Genomic DNA, 18,767 nt, shown 5'->3' with positions numbered 1-18,767 from the left:
ACTGCATGATCCATATAACGAGAACCATAAATAAATAGACAAAAATTGAATACCAAAATGATTTTTGCTGCAATGCCTACAAATTAAACACAATACTGTGGGTGTGGGTTCTTGTGTTGATGCTAAGTTTCATAATTTGAAATATGAAAAGTGTCATGGGAGAAATGTGACACTAGAATAGTAGAAAGAAAGAGCATGGGCACAACCTTGTGATTGAGGTTTAGGCCATGGACACATAGGCTTCGTATTCCCTGGTCCACGACAATTTCCACACCTGTTGATTCGAGCTCATCCTTTCCTTTTATCCGAATTCTCTGTAGCAACAAAACCACATGCGCCTATATTAGAACAAAATTTGAAAACTATATCAAGGAGTGGAAACCAAAATTGAGCAAAAAGCAGTACTTACCACTCGTGGAATGTATCTCCTCTTCTTCACTCAAATCGGCCGATCAAGCACATTTCCCCAAATGGTCTAAGTTTGTACTTGGACCTGTACAAACACACAAATAAAATTGTAGTTAATAAAATCAAGAATTACTATGAGTGCAACACATTTACTGCTAGAGTTCTTGAATATATCAATACTAGTATTGAAAAACTTAATACGATGTTTACCTCCAACATCTGGGCATGTGAGCCTTGTATGCCCTTTAACACCACAAAGACCACAAGTGTTCTTTGTTGTCTCATTGTGGGCTTTAAGTCTTTTATTCTGTCGACCCTTGGGTGCTACATGGGGTGGATCCTGAATCAGCTCAAACTGGGTGGTATCCCCCGAGTATCTAATGGCTCCTTAATGGGAACTTGAGTGTTTCTTTCACCACTTAATGGGGTCTCCTTTGACATAATATAAGCAGATAGGAAATCTCTTTCAAATTCAGCAGCCCCATACATATGTTCTTGCAAATCCCCATAAGCTCACTGTAGCGCATAGCATAAGCAGCTTCCCTGTGCACAATATTAGGAAGAACAACTGGAATAGCCGATTCACATGTTGCGTTCACCTCCTTAATATGCAACTAGAGGGCATTTTGCGGACATCTTCATTTTTGAAAACAGAGATGATGTGTCTGCAAGGAAACCCCCAAGATTCAAATAGTCCACAAGAACATTTGGCACTTTGATCAACAACATTGTAATGCACAATGGACTTGCGGCCCGTACTCAAATGATGATGCAAAGTGTAGGAAAGAATATTGTCACCTAGATCCATTTTTGAATCTACAATGTACATCGCCTCTTGCTGCAATTGCTTATTAAACATATCAAAAAGCCGCCCATGTGTAGAGTGATTCTACCTGATTTAAATACCCAATCAAGTGGGTCTTAATTACTGGCTTGGTTGTCAAAGTATTCACTTCCTCTTCGAGCTCATGGTGACGAATCTTTTAAAGTGCCAATTCCAATTTATTATAGAGTTCAACCATTCTCATACCGGGCTTCACGTGGCGCCGTATAACAGAGTTAATGCTTTCATAACGTTGGTTGGTTCTACAACCACCAAAGAACGTGTCATGGAGATATGCCTCTGCCCACCTCATCTTTTTCCTATATATCTTCTTCACCCACTCGTGGTCATTGACATTGTGTGCTTCTAACAAATCCTTCCATTTTTGCTCAAACACTTCTTGATAACATTTGATGAACATGAGCGAACAAAATTCTTTTTGAAACCCAAAGACACGGACATTAATTGCTAATAGAATTTTTGAGAATATGTCACGCACATAAGCGATGTTTGGCACTAGGTAAGCAAACTTTGATAGCCTTGTGAATTGTGTGGTCACCATCAATTATGACCAACTTTGGTGGCTTACTGCCCATAGCTTGTAGAAAGCACTTTAAAGCCCAGATGTAAGACTCCTTTAACTCACTTGTCATAACTGATGCAAAACCAAAAACTATAGTTTGCATATGGTTATTCACTCCAGCAAACATAACAATTGGCATTTTGTAATGATTTGTCCAGTATGTCAAATCCAACAATGACACAATGCCAAAGCAATAATAATCTGAGCGACACGTCAAATCAGGCCAAAACAATCTAACCAACTGACCATGCACATTTATCTCGTGATCGTAGAAAAATGATGAATCAATCTTCGACTTGTTCTTCATGCTGGTAAGAAGTGTGCTGGCATCCCCATTAAAATACTGAATTCTCCTCATTCTATCGATCCGATTATAAGGTTTTTTCTTATATATCCAACTTTCCAAAAAGTGCCAGCCTTAGTCACAAAAAAAAATCCATCACTTGACATGTTCTTATGCCCACATTTCTTTGATTCGTAGCTCACTGCATCCTGATTACCCACATTTCTATGTGATCGGCCAAACATTGAGCTTGGATAGGACACAAGCGGATGAGTGAGTTCTCCAAAAAAACCACGAACAACCCACATTTTGATTTAACATCTAAAATCACTTCAAAATGAGCAAAGCATCCACATCGAGTCTCCCTCCGTGGTTTTTGTTTTTGCGTGGGGTTAGGACAAAATATTTCTTATCTCTCTTACCTTGACACGAGCACATAAATATTCGCACTCAATATCTTTATTAATTCTACGGATACCCCTGCGAACACTAAATCCAACAAATTTGGCATACTCATTGTAGAAGTCATAAGCCTCGCCACTAGTTTTAAAACGCATAGAGAATATGATTGCATTCTCGTATTCACAACCTGTACCTTCTCCATTTTCCCTTGCATCGGGCTGATTAAAAGAATTCATATCCTCTTTATCACATCCACCTACCTCTTCTCTTTCATTTTTATCCCCTTCTTTAAAATATTCATCTTCTCCTTCACTTTCGCCATCCGATGTATATATGTATGTCTTCTAAGTTTACAATGATTGACTCCACACAAATATTGTTTTAGTGTCAGAACAATTACTTTCCTCGTCAGTGCATGCATCAAGACGAACATTTCTAACCCACTCATCATCTTCATTAAAGGTAGGCATCATCACCTAATCAATGCAACAATTAAAGGAATATTATAAAATTTTATAAGTAGATACTCTTAGAACAAATTACTAATGATGCGCTGACAATTAAGTAGACATAGATCACTTGATCTTAGAAAAATATCAATATAGTATTCATCTTTTAATATCAATGCGACTTCCACACGATACACCATAATTCACTATTAAAAAAAAACAGTTTGACTAGCCCATTTTCTACCAAGCATAGCTTCTAACTCTGATGTCCAAATGCAATAATGAAACATGATTAATAAGAAAATAGACGCAAATTACTATCTTTTTTATGTAGTTTGTCCTGACCCAACACTAACTCTAACTATGATAAGATTACGCTCGAAATCAGGGCAGCAGGCTAGGCAATCACTGGTAAAGGGTTCTCATAATTCTAAACAAGTATGCAATATTTAAACTAAAGCTATAACAGATGCCAAATATTTAATCTGGTTCCCTACTATTATAGACATTCCCAATTGCGAGTAAGAGAACCAAGTAAATCATATAAGAGAAGTAAACAAGAAGTCCTTGCACTCAAACTAATATAACATATATGCCGTTAAACTAATTTCACCAACCTCAAACCAAACATAGTTTAATAAGGGGTGGTGAAATCTACATGAAAACCATACAACAATAACTTCTAACTAATTGGTTCTTTATACCAACTATCTGAATCTCAAACAGCATGGGTTAGATGAATTAACTAAAGTCTAAAGCAAATGCTCAATTGGTCGGATATAAATTAAGCGGGCAAAATAATCAATCAATAAAAACAATCAATCTACATTGTCGTAAATTAAAACATATAGAAACAAACTAAATTCATACAAAATATATTGGGCGAAAAAATTGGGCTTCTAAATATCCTAAGAAACTGAAATTAAATCGAAATAAAAAAACAATAGAGGAAGAAGATCATACCTGATAAGCACCAAAAACTGCAATATAAAACCCCATAGAGACATAACATTTTGGTTAATTATGTGTTTAATAATAATAAATTAATGATATTTTCGTGCTTTTACAGGATTGAGCAATCAACGTGAAAATGAGGATAAAAGCCAATATTTAAGCACGAAATAGTGTGTCTCCATGAAGTATTTTGATTTAGCCCACGTGAAGCTCAATGAATCCCGACTAATGCCCAGGGAATCAAACAGGACAGTTCAAAGTCAGAACAGGATCAAAGCGCCAGAAAATCATCAAACTTTCGAAGACCGTATTTGCTGAACTTGGATTCCAATGGTCGAAAATGAACCATCAGAAAGATCAGTGTGGCGAGCTCTACACATAGGCGTGACTTTGTAAAAAGTCAACTTTTTGGACCCGCCATTGGTCGAGGCATGAGAGACCTACTGTGCAGACCCACAGAATTTGGCAACCAAGCTCACACGTCAAGCTTCTACACAAATCAAGCTGCAATAAAACCATGAAATACTTTTGTGCATAACTTTAGCACAAAAGTTCTAATTGGTGGCACGATTAGGTGGCTTAATTAAGTGAAAAAAAAATCCTAATTGGTGGCATGATTAGGTGGCAAACAAATTTATTTGATTTTGACACAAAAGTCCTGATTGGTGGCTTAATTAGGTGGCTTAATGTCTTGATTAGAAAAAAAAATCAAGATTTTTCATTTATGGATGCAGTTGGATGTTAGAATTCACGTGGATGTAAAGAAAATGAGCACTCTCATTTTCTATAAAAAGATGTCTTCATGAGCAAGAAATAACTTTTGTTCCATTAGTTAAGTTTAGTTCGGAGTAGAAGGTTTCCATGTTTTGTAATATTTGGTTTTGTTAAGTCAAGTTTCTTATAATGTTTTCAAATCTATGTAGTTAATTTAAAATCCTTTCTAAGTAATAAATATAAATTTTATTTGTTATTATTTTTTTTACAATGAAGTTAAGTTGTTGTAATTTGTAGAATCTAAGGATCATAAGAAAATCGGTTAAAACTTTCAAAGGTTTTTGTAATTTGAATGCCAAACACCGTAGAGTAGTTTAATTAATCAACCACACATCCTTCTCATGAATTCCCTAGGTAGAAATTCTAGTGAAGTATCTACAAACAAATCCTCTAGACTTTAGGTGGAACGATTCCCTTACTCGAAGTGTATTATTACAACATACACGTGAGTTAGGTATTTGATCAACTGTACTCGAGTGCGTGTGAGAGTCATAGATTTTTACACGTGCAAAAGGGTGATTATCAATTGGCGCCAATGCCATCCTAAAGAATCAAGGGAGCTGTGATACAAGCTGGAATATCTCCACGGGAACACCCAACTCCGTCCTACCCTTTCATCTCTTTCATTTTTTGCTTTGTTTTTCGATCGAAATTTCTTCGTGTTTTCTTACTGATTCAGTACTGTAATTTTTTTTTCTCACTTCTAGGTTGCATACGAGTTGAAAAGCCATCTACTTGAACCACTGGGAAATCACTGGAAAAATTCCAGCTAAATGCAAATAGTGTAGAGTGCGCACCACGCCTTAGTTGGCCTATTTCAGAGCGCGCCTCGCGCTTGTGATGCAGTAACAAGTCTACCCATAAAATAATAATAATAATAATAATAATAATAATAATTTCTGCCCTAATACCAAAAGTACCAAGCATGCCCTGTGCTCCATGAAATATTGAACAGGTTGAATTTTTTTGGGGACTTTTGATTGAGTAGAATTAGTGGTGTTGAGGGTGTTGTTCATCTTAGATCCTTTTGGTGGGAGGAATGGTTTGATGGATGGAAAAAACTATCTCTACTATTTTCTAGCCTCTCTTACTTTTTTGTTCCAGAGTTTAATGGTGGAAACAGTAGTTCTTATCTAGAATAGTTTGGAATCTTAAACACTTATAAATTTAATAGAGAAACATATATGAAAATGGATTGGATGATTATCTTGCTCACAAAGTTATACTTATTTGAACTTGTCAAATGAGTTTGACTTGTGTTTGTGGGATTGAATCAAATGAGAGATAAGTAATGAAAACTTGTATTGAAAGATGTAATGAAAACTTGTATTGAAAAGATTAAGAACTTGGTTTACACTAAAGCTTGAAAAACATAAAAATGGAAAACAAGGAAATAACAAATTACACTATTAAATTAAAACATTTTATCTATTCCTAATGACCAAAGATTAGCTCTAGGGTAATGTTCTTTCTCTACGACTTTGGTTTATATAGGACACCAATTACATATATGCCCTTCTTTCTAGAAACAACCTTGTGGGCTTTTGACCTAAGCCCATGCAATAGAATTCTTGATTTTGGCTTTAAATCCTTGAGTCCATAGCTTTCAGCTTTGAGTCCTTGAGTCTTGACAGTTGACTTTGACTTTCTGACATTTTTGCTCCTAAGCTGGAATCTTCCCAAGCAGCATAAATAACAATCCTTTTTGAGCTAAAATGCACGTATTAGGAATATGCATCCTAAATGGCCTGTATCCTGCAATCAGTAGCAAAAGCTATAAGTTGTCTGTTTATTAAGCATAAGAAGGGCATAATTGAAGTATTGTAAAGATAATAAAACGCACATTTGGGGGCTGATCAGCTACTTCCAAACAATATTTTGCTTGTCCTCAAGCAAAGATGAGAGGGAAAAAACTAAGATCACAAATGTGTGATTTATTATACTAGTCTCGTTTCGCGGAGTGCGATTACATTGACCATATGCAACAAGGCCTTAAACCACTAGGACTTCCTTAGTGGACGAACTTAAACCTCATGAGAGTTTTCCAGATAAGGTACTCACAAACTTCCTCTATTTAGTACACAGGGTCTCGTTTCCTTATTTATTCTAAGAGGTTTATACATCTCATTAGCGGGGGAATAAAGAAAAGCACCTTTGAACTCAGAATAATATATATACAATAGTTTAATCATCTAAAGATAAACATGCAAAACATGAGCGGTGAAATGCAAAAGCAGAGTCGTTTCCAAAACTTTTGGAGAGAGTCCTTAAGTTGGGATCTCACAGGGGTGTGTTGCAATCATAACTCTCTTATAGATTCATTCAAGTTTCGTTTTCTCAAGTGCAAAGGGCACTTTATATTCCTCACATACTCGAATGACGTCCAAGGAAATCGAGGTCGATTGATCACAATATCCACTTACTATCACACCATCCTATTTCTAGTTGAGCTAGAGGTATTTTATTAGGAATTATGGAGCTAAGGTAGTGGTTTAGAAATAAAAGGAAGGGAAAACAAACTCTGATAAGTTGAGAAATTGGGTTTTCAATATATTTGTAACTAAAGAAGAACCTCGTTTTGTTCCTTTTGCTTCCGAATTTGTGATTCATTCGTTAGCCCTTTGGCTTTGTGACTCCATATGATTTTGAATTTTGGGAGTTCTAACTTTGCTTTTGTGTCTTTTGAAATCGACTCCTTTTGATTTTGAACTTTTGGGAGATTTCGATCTTTGAATATTTTCTTTCTTTTCTTTCTTTGTGTTTCTTTTGAAGCTTCTAACTATTCTGTTTTTGTACAAGGCCTTCTCTTCTCTTTTTATTGTTCATACAATTCTCAACTCGTCAGCTGGGTACACTTTTTATTGTATGTGTAGTAACTGGTTTAGGGATTGATGGCGAAGAAATAAAAAGGCTTTTAGAAATTAGTGAAGGCTCAAGGGGGGTAACTAGAAGACAAATTTTCTTTTTGGGTTTTTAACGTTTATTTGGCTATATCAATCCAAAAAAGACTTAAATTCTCTTCTAGGATGTGGTGTGGTGATTAAGCAAGTGGACGTGTTATCTTTCTATCCAGACATCCTTATGTCATCACTCAATAATCATTCATATGAGGTTTTTGGCTAGATTCTCACAGGATATGGAACTTAACTGTTCTAACATTGGTCTCGGAAACTCACTGCTATATATAATCAAATGCTGATGCATGCCATTCATGAAAATGTGCAGAAACTATTGTATGTATATTAGTCTAAGTTCGAAGAACGAATATTTACTCTATTGCTATAATGAGACTTCTAAACCATTTATTCATCATAGAAAAAGGAAAACAAGACTTTTGGTACTAAATAGAAAAATATTTTTGGTCTTTTCAAAATATTTTAAGAAAAAAAGAAATATGGAAATTCTATCTAATATAAGAAATACTATATAATAAATGCCTAGTTTTTGCAGAATGTTACTATACCACCCCAAACAGAAATATGCTTTGTCCTCAAAGTATGAAGAAAATGAAAGAGATTATCATAGGAACATGAGCAAAAACGGCAGTAACCTGTACTCTGTTCTTCATTATGAAAATATACCACCCCCAAACAAGTTTGGAGCGTGGGTTGATAGAAATAGAACGAGAAATACATGGTTTATCTAAAAGGTAAAAAACGTAATTATTCTAACATGAATTTTTGGCTTTTTTGAATTTTATTTGTAAAAACATGCATAGTTTAGAAAATAAGAAAATTTGGGCATGATGTATTTGTATTTTCTTCTTCTCATATACCACAAATCCTTATACATTCCACAGACAAACATAACAGATAATACGAAGAAAAACTAGAAGTGCAGAAAGTGAAAAAAAATTACATATAACTATGCGGACACTAGGGAGTTACCTAATCAGATTCCGGGCGGGGTACTAACGACGTCGATACGAACTCGAGCTACTCATGTCTCTTATCTCTCACTGGGCTCTCTCAGCGTAGAAGCCTGTGGAACTAACTCGTCGCGTAGCTCCTGAAGCATCTGGAGAGTGCTGGCCTGAAAGGTGTGTTGCTCGTGCTGAATTGAACTCAACTGCTAATGTAGTTGACGTTGACCTTCATGCATGAAGCGCAAATCATCCAAGGGACGCTTGAACTGAGACAGAGCTCCTAGAGCAAAGTAGTCGACAGGAGGTGGAGGTGGAGTTTCGTCATCATCGAGACCGTGCTTGATCTCTTGTATAGCGATTGGGGACTAGTCGTGTTGAACGCAATGCAGATAGACAGGAGTGAATGTGGTGGACTTTACTACCACAAAGTCACTCGGAACTGCTACTCCCCAACTAAGTATGAGCTTAGTTACAAGGGTAGGAAGGGGAGCAGTACTCCGTCTAGATTGAGAAAGTTGGTTCCACAGGAAAGAAGAAATACATAACCCATTATTCCGAGTATGTAAAATCCAAAGAATGTGAAGGATCGACTTACTTATATTCGAAGGTTTCGTCGTCCCCACAAGGTTGTGTGCAATCCACGTTGCCACTACCAACTAGTTCTTCCTCAAAGAAGTCTGCCTCGCACAGGTGGAACCATTGACGTACTCGCCACACAGTTGCATACATCAAATCGAACACTGTGCCATGGAACTGCTGACTCTCAGGTACCTCGTGTCGTGCTTCGATGCCCAAAACAGACCCAACTGCCTGCCTAGTGAACATATGAGAGCGACCCCTAAACGAAATGGTAACCAAGTCTTCGTTATTGCGAGCTAAGCCGCGATAGAAAGCTTGAATAAGAGAAAGGGAGTAATGGGCAGTGGGTTCTAGTATGAGTGGCCTCCAACCTCTTCTAAGGATTTGTCCCTTGAAGAAAACATCAAAAACCCCCGAATCAAATAGATTTGAAAAATTCATTTCAGGTACAATCTTTCGATTGGCAGCCATGAGAGGGTGTTTTGGTTAAATTGAAAGTGGATATGAGGTGGGATGAAGGTTTTCGAGTGGCAGCAAGAACTGTTTTGGATTTGGAGAAAAATGAGGCGTCGCGGGTTTGGGTAGGCGCGGGCGCGTGTCGACTTTGATTTTGTGAGCTAGGGTTTTTTGTGGAGAAGACGGTACATCGGGCGGTCGCGTGGTTGGATTTTAAACCAGTGTACGACCATCGGTTGTTGGGTTTTTAGGTTTTGAAATTTTTGACCCAAGCCTATATGAAATGCAGGAATACCGAAAAGGTCCCGTTCCATCTCATAACTCGTAAAATGCAAATCCCCACTTCGTTACCGGTCTGATTCTGACAAATTAACTGTCTAAATGATCAACGCAAAGAATCCTATCTAACGGTATATCACATGCTTTGATCCAAGGTTGTATGACACACAAGATGATAGATGCGCCTTAAAGCGTGAAGATGACATAAGCTGTATACACGAATGAGCTCTAAAAAGAATATAGTATGCCAACTTGAAAACAAAACACGAATAGCGGAATGAATAAAAAAGAGTGTCACGAGAGCAAAGGGAACGGATGGTGGAAAGAATATACAAAATTGAAATTAAAGACTAATTAATTTTTTTGGATTATATTTTTGAAAAACTGTAAAAATGTGGGTCGTTTTTAGTCAGATCCCCAAGACTCGAGTCAATCCCAACCAGATGGTTTGATTACTCTATGAAGCTGGGCTCTGTGCTTTGGTGTAAGACACATGTAGACTATAAATACTGAGCCTTTGCTTATCGGCTGAAGCCCAAGGCAGTCTGGTGTTTGACATCTTAAACACCAATTCTCCCTGACTGCACACCATCTGCGTGCGTAGGAACTTTTTCCTGCACCATGTGTGATGGTGTGAATTCTCTTCCAGATATAATGTTTAATATCAATCGGAAGAGAAGCAAGAACTTCAGAATCAGTGGGTACATGTCTCTATTGAACCTTGCTCGGTGGAGAAGAACTGTTGTTAGACATTTTGAAAGGTTTGTAGAAGGGGGAGAAAAGAAGTTTTTAAAAATTTTGGCAACTGGAAATTTTGTATACTTTTTAGAAAAGAATGTGAAATTTTTGTACAAAATGAGTCTTTTAACGTCAGATTTTCGAGACAATAATAGAGAGGTGCATGATAGAATTAAACAAATCATGGTTTCACTTTGGGTTACACCATTTTTTTTAATTTTAGAATTCGATGCCTCGTCGAGTTTTTTTTTTTTTGGTTCTTGTTTTTCTTAAAAGATATCTCTAACAAGATAGAAGGTTTTTTCAAGAAGATAAAATCATACGTTTATCCAGTCTCATTTTGGTTACTCTGGGACGTAAGATTTTAAATTTTTATATCTTCAAGTTTTTGAAAATTATGTAGAGATATATACAAAGGACTCTTACAAAAGTAGTGATAAAAACATACCATAACAGATTGTCTTAGGCAACTTTCATGTCGGTTCGATTGAACCCAATCCAGATAGACAGAGCTTCAGTTATACGAGTTGGGCGCAAGACATGGAATGTCTTGACCCGTGCGAATAGCGTGGTGATATAGACAACCCTTAATAAACAAAACTGATCTCAAACCGCCCATAGATTGCAATTTTCTAGGGATTGGTCCGTGTAGAATCCATTGCCCATTTTGAAACAAAAACACATGACTAGTGTTGTGTCGAGAATCCTCTATTATAAAAACTGGAAAAACCAAGAACTTTTATAAAAACAACAAGGAAAAGCTATTCTTAACAAAAAGAGTGAAAAATAAAGAAAAAGAAAATTATATACTTGCTCCAAAGAGGTACACTACTCCAACTATGAGTAAAAGTGCTAACAAGGAATATACAAGTATTCGTGGACTCAAGGCTCTGACACTTACAACCACACACTCCAAGTGGAGTGGTCTGGTTACCTTTTTTGATGTACTCCATAAAAACATATGTAAGGGAATGAAAGGATTGTAAATACATCACGGAACAGAGGATTTAGGCGCTTGTAGCTTCCAAGGCTGAGTTCGCTTGTTTAGGATTAGGAACTGCTTGTCCTGGGAACACACCTTTCTGGGCTTTCTCTTGGGTTAGGTGGGCTTAGAGATTGTTGTATGGACACTAAGATTTGAGATTGCTGATGCATCAAGGATAGCATCATCTCGGATGTTTTGTCTAATGGGACATTAGTAGGTTGGGCAACTAGAACTAAGTCTTTTTGGTTGTTGATTGGTGGATTTTGATAGTTCTGGTTAAAGTTGGATGGAACCATTGCTCTATTCTGATTATTGTAGGTACCTTGTCCTTATCTAAACTGATTGGATATATTTTGTGGTTTGACATGATTTGTGAACCCTGGAGGTGGTTGAGTTTGTTGATTAGTATTCCATTGAAAATTTGGGTGTTGCCTCCATGGTGCATTTGGTATATTGATGAAAGCACATACTTCTTCTGGTTGAAGTGATGCTATGTTATTGAGCAAGGGACAATGGGTAGATACGTGATTTAGATCTAGACAGAAAGTGCGTGGTGCTATATCGATGTTCATGACTGGTTGGGGGAGTATGGCCTTTTTGTTTGGTTGCAAGGGCATCTATCTTTCTTGTGAGGGTTTCGATTAGTGTTTTCATCTATGGATTAGATTTTACCTCAAAGATACCATTGGCTTTGGAAATACTAGGCTGGGATGTTCTGGAATTGTTTGTGTCGCCACAATGAGTACTCTTTTATGCTTGGTCTTCTAGAAAGGTTAGACTTCTGTAGCACCTTTATCTAAAAAGTTTCCATTACTCATGATATCCAGTGTGACTTTGTGTTCTTAGAGAAGACCTTTGAAAAAACATTGGACAAGAGTGGATTTTTCTAGTTTATGGTGAGGACATGAATGGAGCAGGTTAGAGAATCTATCCCATGCTTCGGAAAATATCTCAATCGGACTCTGTCTGAAGAATTGTATCTTGTTTACTATCTCCTCTATTTCCTTCGGTGGAAAATACTTCTTCATGAAGGAGAGCACTACCTTTTCCCATGTATCGAAAGAATCGGGCTTCTACGATAGAAGCCATACGTGGCTATTGCCAGCTAGAGTGAAGGTAAACACTCTCATTTTAACCTGAACATCGAAACGCTCGAATGATTGAACGTACTACAGACCTCATGTATCCGGCATAGGTGTTCGTATGGTAACTCGTGTTCGAGACTGTGAAAGATGGGTAAAATATTGAACACGTTCAGTGGGATGCGAAAATCACTAATGAGCTGTGTAAGTCGTATACAAGATGGAGGTCCATCTTGTAACGGTGTATAGAAACTAGAGAAAGGCTCTTCAGCTTGAACTACTTCATCTGCCATCCTAGTAGTTGGGGGATGAGAAATAGGAGTGTGTCGAGATCGACGTGCTCTCCTACGTGGGTAAGTTTTAAACACGCTAAACTTTGTATAGCCTGAGCGTAGTCTCATGCATGATTGCAATACTATTTAGAATCTACTTATATGCACACACAAATGTATTGGATGCTCAAACAGCAAAATTAGTTTGTAGCTTTGAAGTTTTTGAAAAGTTTGCATGCAATGTCTATAGATTAGAAACTATGCCCTGTTTGAATTTAACAGTGGGCGCGAAACTGGGTTTTGGAAACTACCCGCATCGAGGGAGAAGATCACTACTTCACTAGATGGTGCGCCACCAAGAATCTCACCCACGGTATTTCTGAGGGAGGGGAGTGAGGAAGGTGGTTGGTCCACTAGAATCTGGTAGTTTACTACTCTCTTTGTTCGTGCTAGATGTTTGTCCTGATGGACATAACTAGATTGGCTCTGCTTGATTGATTTTATCTTTTTAGTTTGGTCGATGTAACAAACATTTCACCCAACGTCCGTTCTAAAGTAGGGCTTAAACCCACTTTTTGTTCTTTTAAGGCTCGATCGGGTTTAGTTACACACAAGTATCCTCTTACACTTTGTAGTGAGGATGTTTAGAAATTACCGCCCAAGGTGTGCGTACACGACCCTTGGGGTGAAGGTGACGTGGTTGGGTTGACGAAGTGTTTAGTGTCTTGCGTATCAACTCACCATTCGAGCTTTTCCTTATGGTTACAAGTTTAATCTAACTAAGACCCACAAGTCAGGTTGAAATGTTGTCAAAGCCAATAAGTTACAATTTGTTGCCTTCGTGGGCCTAAAACAAATTTGCCTTCGTGGGCTTAAAACTATGAAAGCGGTAAACACGAAAATTTAACTACGTTTAGCTAATTAACTATTCACTAATGATTAATTAAACAAAATACGTAAAAGTTTAGAAAGTGTTCGTCAAAGATTGGAACTTCAAACCCCAAGTTGGGTTGTGATGTGCGAGCGTGGTACTACTCTTTCATGCCTTGCACATCCAACCGGTCCAAGTTGGATGAATCCCCAACTCTTGGTAAGTAAACTTAAACCAAAAGACTAAACTTCTAAAACTTAAACTATTTTGTATTTACCCTAATTAATTTTTTTGTATTTTGACTTAAATATATGATTTTATCTTAATCTAATCACGCATAAACAACAATTAATAAAAACTAAAATCTAAACATGCTACTAATAAACTAATTTTAATATTTAACCTTGCTGATGGATTACTAATTTTAATTAATAAAAACTTTTAATTTTTAAATTACTTTTTTAATTGAATTTTTAGTTTTGAAAACTCAAAACTTTGCAAATTTATCTACTTTTTATCTACTAATAGTTGAATTAAAAAGACCAGGGGGAATTAAAGTAGACTTACACACGAAGATTTTGAGCCAACGGAATCTTCGTCTGAGAAAAAGGAGGCGCGGTCTCGTGTCAAATGCCGACACGGGTGAACGGTTCACAGGTGCGTGTCTGACATGTGCGGTCACATTTCGTGTGCGGGCGCGCGTGTGACAGGAGCGGCACGAGTTCTTTTTCTCCGTTTGCGCTCATTTTTTGACAGCAAGTTCTAGTGATTCGTCTCGGGCTTCGTTTGTGCAGAAGTGTGCTGGAAACATACGAAAATGAAACATCAGTAATGAAATCAAGAAAAAAAACTAAAAAAAATTAAGATTAAGATTGAGAAGAAGGGTTCAATGAGTGTTGTTTTTCTCCATCTTCCTTTTCCCATTTGAATCCATAACGGCGACGCTATTTAATTAAGCAGAATTAGTGGTGTTGAGGGTGTTGTTCATCTTAAATCCTTTTGGTGGGAGAAATGGTTTGATGGATGGAAAAAACTCTCTCTACTATTTTCTAGTCTCTCTTACTCTTTTGTTCCTAAGTTTAATGGTGGAAACACTAGTTCTTATCTAGAATAGTTTGGAATCTTAAACACTTATGGATTTAATAGAGAAACATATATGAAAATGGATTGGATGATTATCTTGCTCACAAAGTTATACTCATTTGACTTATGTTTGTGGGATTGAATCAAATGAGAGATAAGTAATGAAAACTTGTATTGAAAGATATAATGAAAACTTGTATTGAAAAGATGTAATGAAAAGTTGTATTGAAAAGATTAAGAACTTGGTTTACACTAAAGCTTGAAGAACATAAAAATTGAAAATAAGGAAATAACAAAGTACACTATTAAATTAAAACATTTATCTACTCCTAATGACCAAATATTAGCTATAGGGTAATATTCTTTCTCTACAATTTTGGTTTATATAGGACACCAATTATATCTATGCCCTTCCTTCTATAAACAACCTTGTGGGCTTTTGACCTAAGCCCATGCAATAGAATTCTGGATTTTGGCTTTAAGTCCCTGAGTCCATAGCTTTCAGCTTTGAGTCCTTGAGTCTTTGACAGTTGACTTTGACTTTCCGACACTTTTGCTCCTAAGCTGGAATCTTCCCAAGCAGCGTAAATAGTAATCCTTTTTGCACTAAAATGCACGTATTAGGAATATGCGTCATAAATGGTATGTATCCTGCAAACGATAGCAAAAGCTATAAGTTGTTTGTTCATTAAGCATAATAAGGGCATAATTGAAGTATTGTAAAGGTAATAAAATACACATTTTGGGGCTGATCAACTATCCAATTCAATTCTCGGACCTGGGACAGTACTCGTATCGTGTTCCAGTAGCATAGGAACGTGCTTCAAGGCTGTTGAAGATGTTATTTATAAGCGTAGCACGGGCATTTCCAGGTTTCACCTCCTAACACTCCCGTTTCTTAATATTACCACGTTGTATATTCTTATTTGCATGATAGCTTATATATACACATGTGTGGAATTTGTTTGCATGTTTACGATATATATACGTATTAGCGGACGTTGTTGCATACTTAACATCTATCTATATATGAGTGCATTGTTTTGTTCAATAATTTGATTTTGTCATAATAGAGGAGAATATTCCAACGAGGGTTAAAATCTGAGTTGGGTAAGTTGTTTCTAAGCCCTTCGGGGTGAAGCTGCTCTCTATATGATATTTGCAATCCCATTAAGTATTGACAAAATCAAATTATTATGCAAAATATGTGTTGTTTAGAGTAGTATATTAGTTAATATTGCTTGTTTAGTTTTTATGTATGTGATCCATCTTTGCCTATTAGTGTATATATATGTATGAGTGGTTTCAATCTGCCTATTAGCGCAGATATATGTATACGTAATATATATTTGTCTATTAGCCTCCATATACGTATTACTGATGTATATTTACCTGTTAATATAGGAATATATATCGATGATACAGTTTTGCCTATTAGTATATATATATACGAATGAGTAAAATCTCTTCACATACTAACGTCTATAGCTACGTATGAATGAACTATGTTTGCATGATTAGATTTTATATGCATATTTAGTAACTTATACTAAAAAAAAAAAAAAAAAAAAAAAAAAAATTAAAAAAAAATTAAAAATTAAAAACTAATAATAATAATAATAATTAATATTTTGTGCTTTTATCTTATGCATAATTTGTATTAAAAAAAATCATAAATCATAATCATATTCCAACAGTGTTTAGGAAACTTGAAAGATTGAGGTTCTCTAATTAATAAGCGTGCTTGCACGGAAAACCTCTCTCATGTGACCTAGCTGTTGGTTTCTACACACGTATTCCTCGCTTCACTACTATATTAGCAAAAGCGTAGGCCTACGTTGTTCACTTCTAATTTTTACGAAAATGATAAAATTCATATAAAAATAAGTTCTTCTTGTGCATCATATTTAATTTGATGCTTGCATGAGATTAAGGTCTGGTAATAATAAATAATTTGAATATACTTATCGTAGGTGAAAATACGATAAGCGTTTGCGTAAGTTCTCACCTCCACAAAGTTCTTCATCTGTTACTAGAAATCATCAAACTCCTTTGTCACCATTAACTCCATTCGTTATGGCCGACAAAACAAATCCACCAGCTGAGAAGCCCCTTTCGGACTTAAATACTGCTTTACAAGAAGGACCTTCTTCCTGCATCAAACTCGAAGATATTGCGGGTGATTTTCGAATCCTGCCCAACGTATTCGGATTGTTACCTATTTATCATGGTTTAGACCATGAGAAACCGTACAATCATCTTCGTAAGATTCAGCAAGTAGCCACCACTTTCTAACATCCATCAGTCTCCAACAAACAAGTCTTACTAAGGTTGTTTCCTTTCACTTTAGCTAATAAAGCTTTAGTTTGGCTAGCAAGTCAACCGCCACAATCCATCAACACATGGAACAAACTTGTGCAATCTTTCATGGTCAAAGTCTACACTCAGAAGAAAACTACTAAAATGCTTCAGAAAATCCAAATCTTTCGCCAACATTCTCATAAATCGTTTACCGAAGCTTGGAGTCGATTTACCGATCTTCTTTTGGAATGTCCCCATCATCACCTTGACACCGCTGTCCTCGTCCGTTCATTCTTTAATGGTCTTTCCAATCATTAAAAAGAAACGCTTGATATTATGAATGACGGTTATTTCATGGACAAAGGGGCTACTGAGGCATACAATTTTTTTGAAAAACAAGCTTCGAGAGGTACCCACTAGGGTAACACTTATACTTCAAAATTATCTCAAGATACTACTTCTAAAGTTACATCTATGTTTGAGTTCAAACCTGATCTAGAATTAAAAACTTTGATTGAGTCCCTAACTAAGAAGGTAGATGCTCTCGCAGTTCAAGTGAATGATCAAAAACCAAAACAGGTCATGAACGTTAACACTTCCCCATGTTTTCTTTGCCTAAGTCCTGACCATCCTGATACATATTGTCCCTTGTTATATGACTCCACTGCCCAAACATCTGAAAAAGTTTGTGCATTCAACATCCCTAATGCACCATGGAGACAACATCTGAATCTCGCTTGGCAACCAAATACACAGCAGATGGCTCCGCCAAGTTTCACTAATCTGCCTGTTCAACCATCCACCAACTATATTCCCTACTATCAAGGGAATAATCCGCAGTACTAACAAGGTCACAATCAGGTTCCAAGCAATTCAAATCTTACCTACCAAAACAATGACAACCTTGTTCTAGTAAATCAAAGTTACGGATATCATCCTTAGTCCACTAACAATAACCGTGAATTAGCTCCTGTTGCACCACCTGTGCAACCTTCTACTAATAAGACGACTGAAACTTTCCTGGCATACATGAATTAACAATCTCAAATCCTGACGTGTATCCAGCAATCTCTTCAACTTTTAGCTCAGGATAAGAGTCAAAAGGGCGTGTTTCCTGGACAAGCAGTTCCAAACCCTAAGCCAACAAACACTGCCTTTGAACTAAACAATGCACTAGGTACAAGTAATCCAAACCAAGGTGAGGTGAATGCCATCACTACTCTTCGTTCTGGCAAAACCATAGATAATCAAATACGTATGCTAGATGATCACCCAAATACAGCTGGCTCTCCCAATGTGCCTGTTTCTGATGTTGAACCTACACGGGAAGCACCACTTCCAACCAAGTCATCATCCACCACACCAGGAAATGAGCAAGTTGATCCGTATGCCAAATTTTGACCAAAGGCATCGTTTCCTGCACGTTTGGCAAAGAACAAACCTGATGAAAATTTTGATGAGATTCGAGAAACATTCAAAAATTTGACCATCAACTTACCATTTCTCGAGGCCCTCAAACAATTGCCAAAACATGCAAAGTTTCTAAAAGATATGTGCACCACCAAAAGGAGAACAAATGT

Source organism: Coptis chinensis, chromosome 8, assembly GCF_015680905.1.
Source record: "Coptis chinensis isolate HL-2020 chromosome 8, ASM1568090v1, whole genome shotgun sequence".
NCBI classification, from domain to species: Eukaryota; Viridiplantae; Streptophyta; class Magnoliopsida; order Ranunculales; family Ranunculaceae; genus Coptis; species Coptis chinensis.
The sequence above is the reverse complement of the archived record's forward strand: the minus strand, read 5'-3'. Positions refer to the sequence as shown.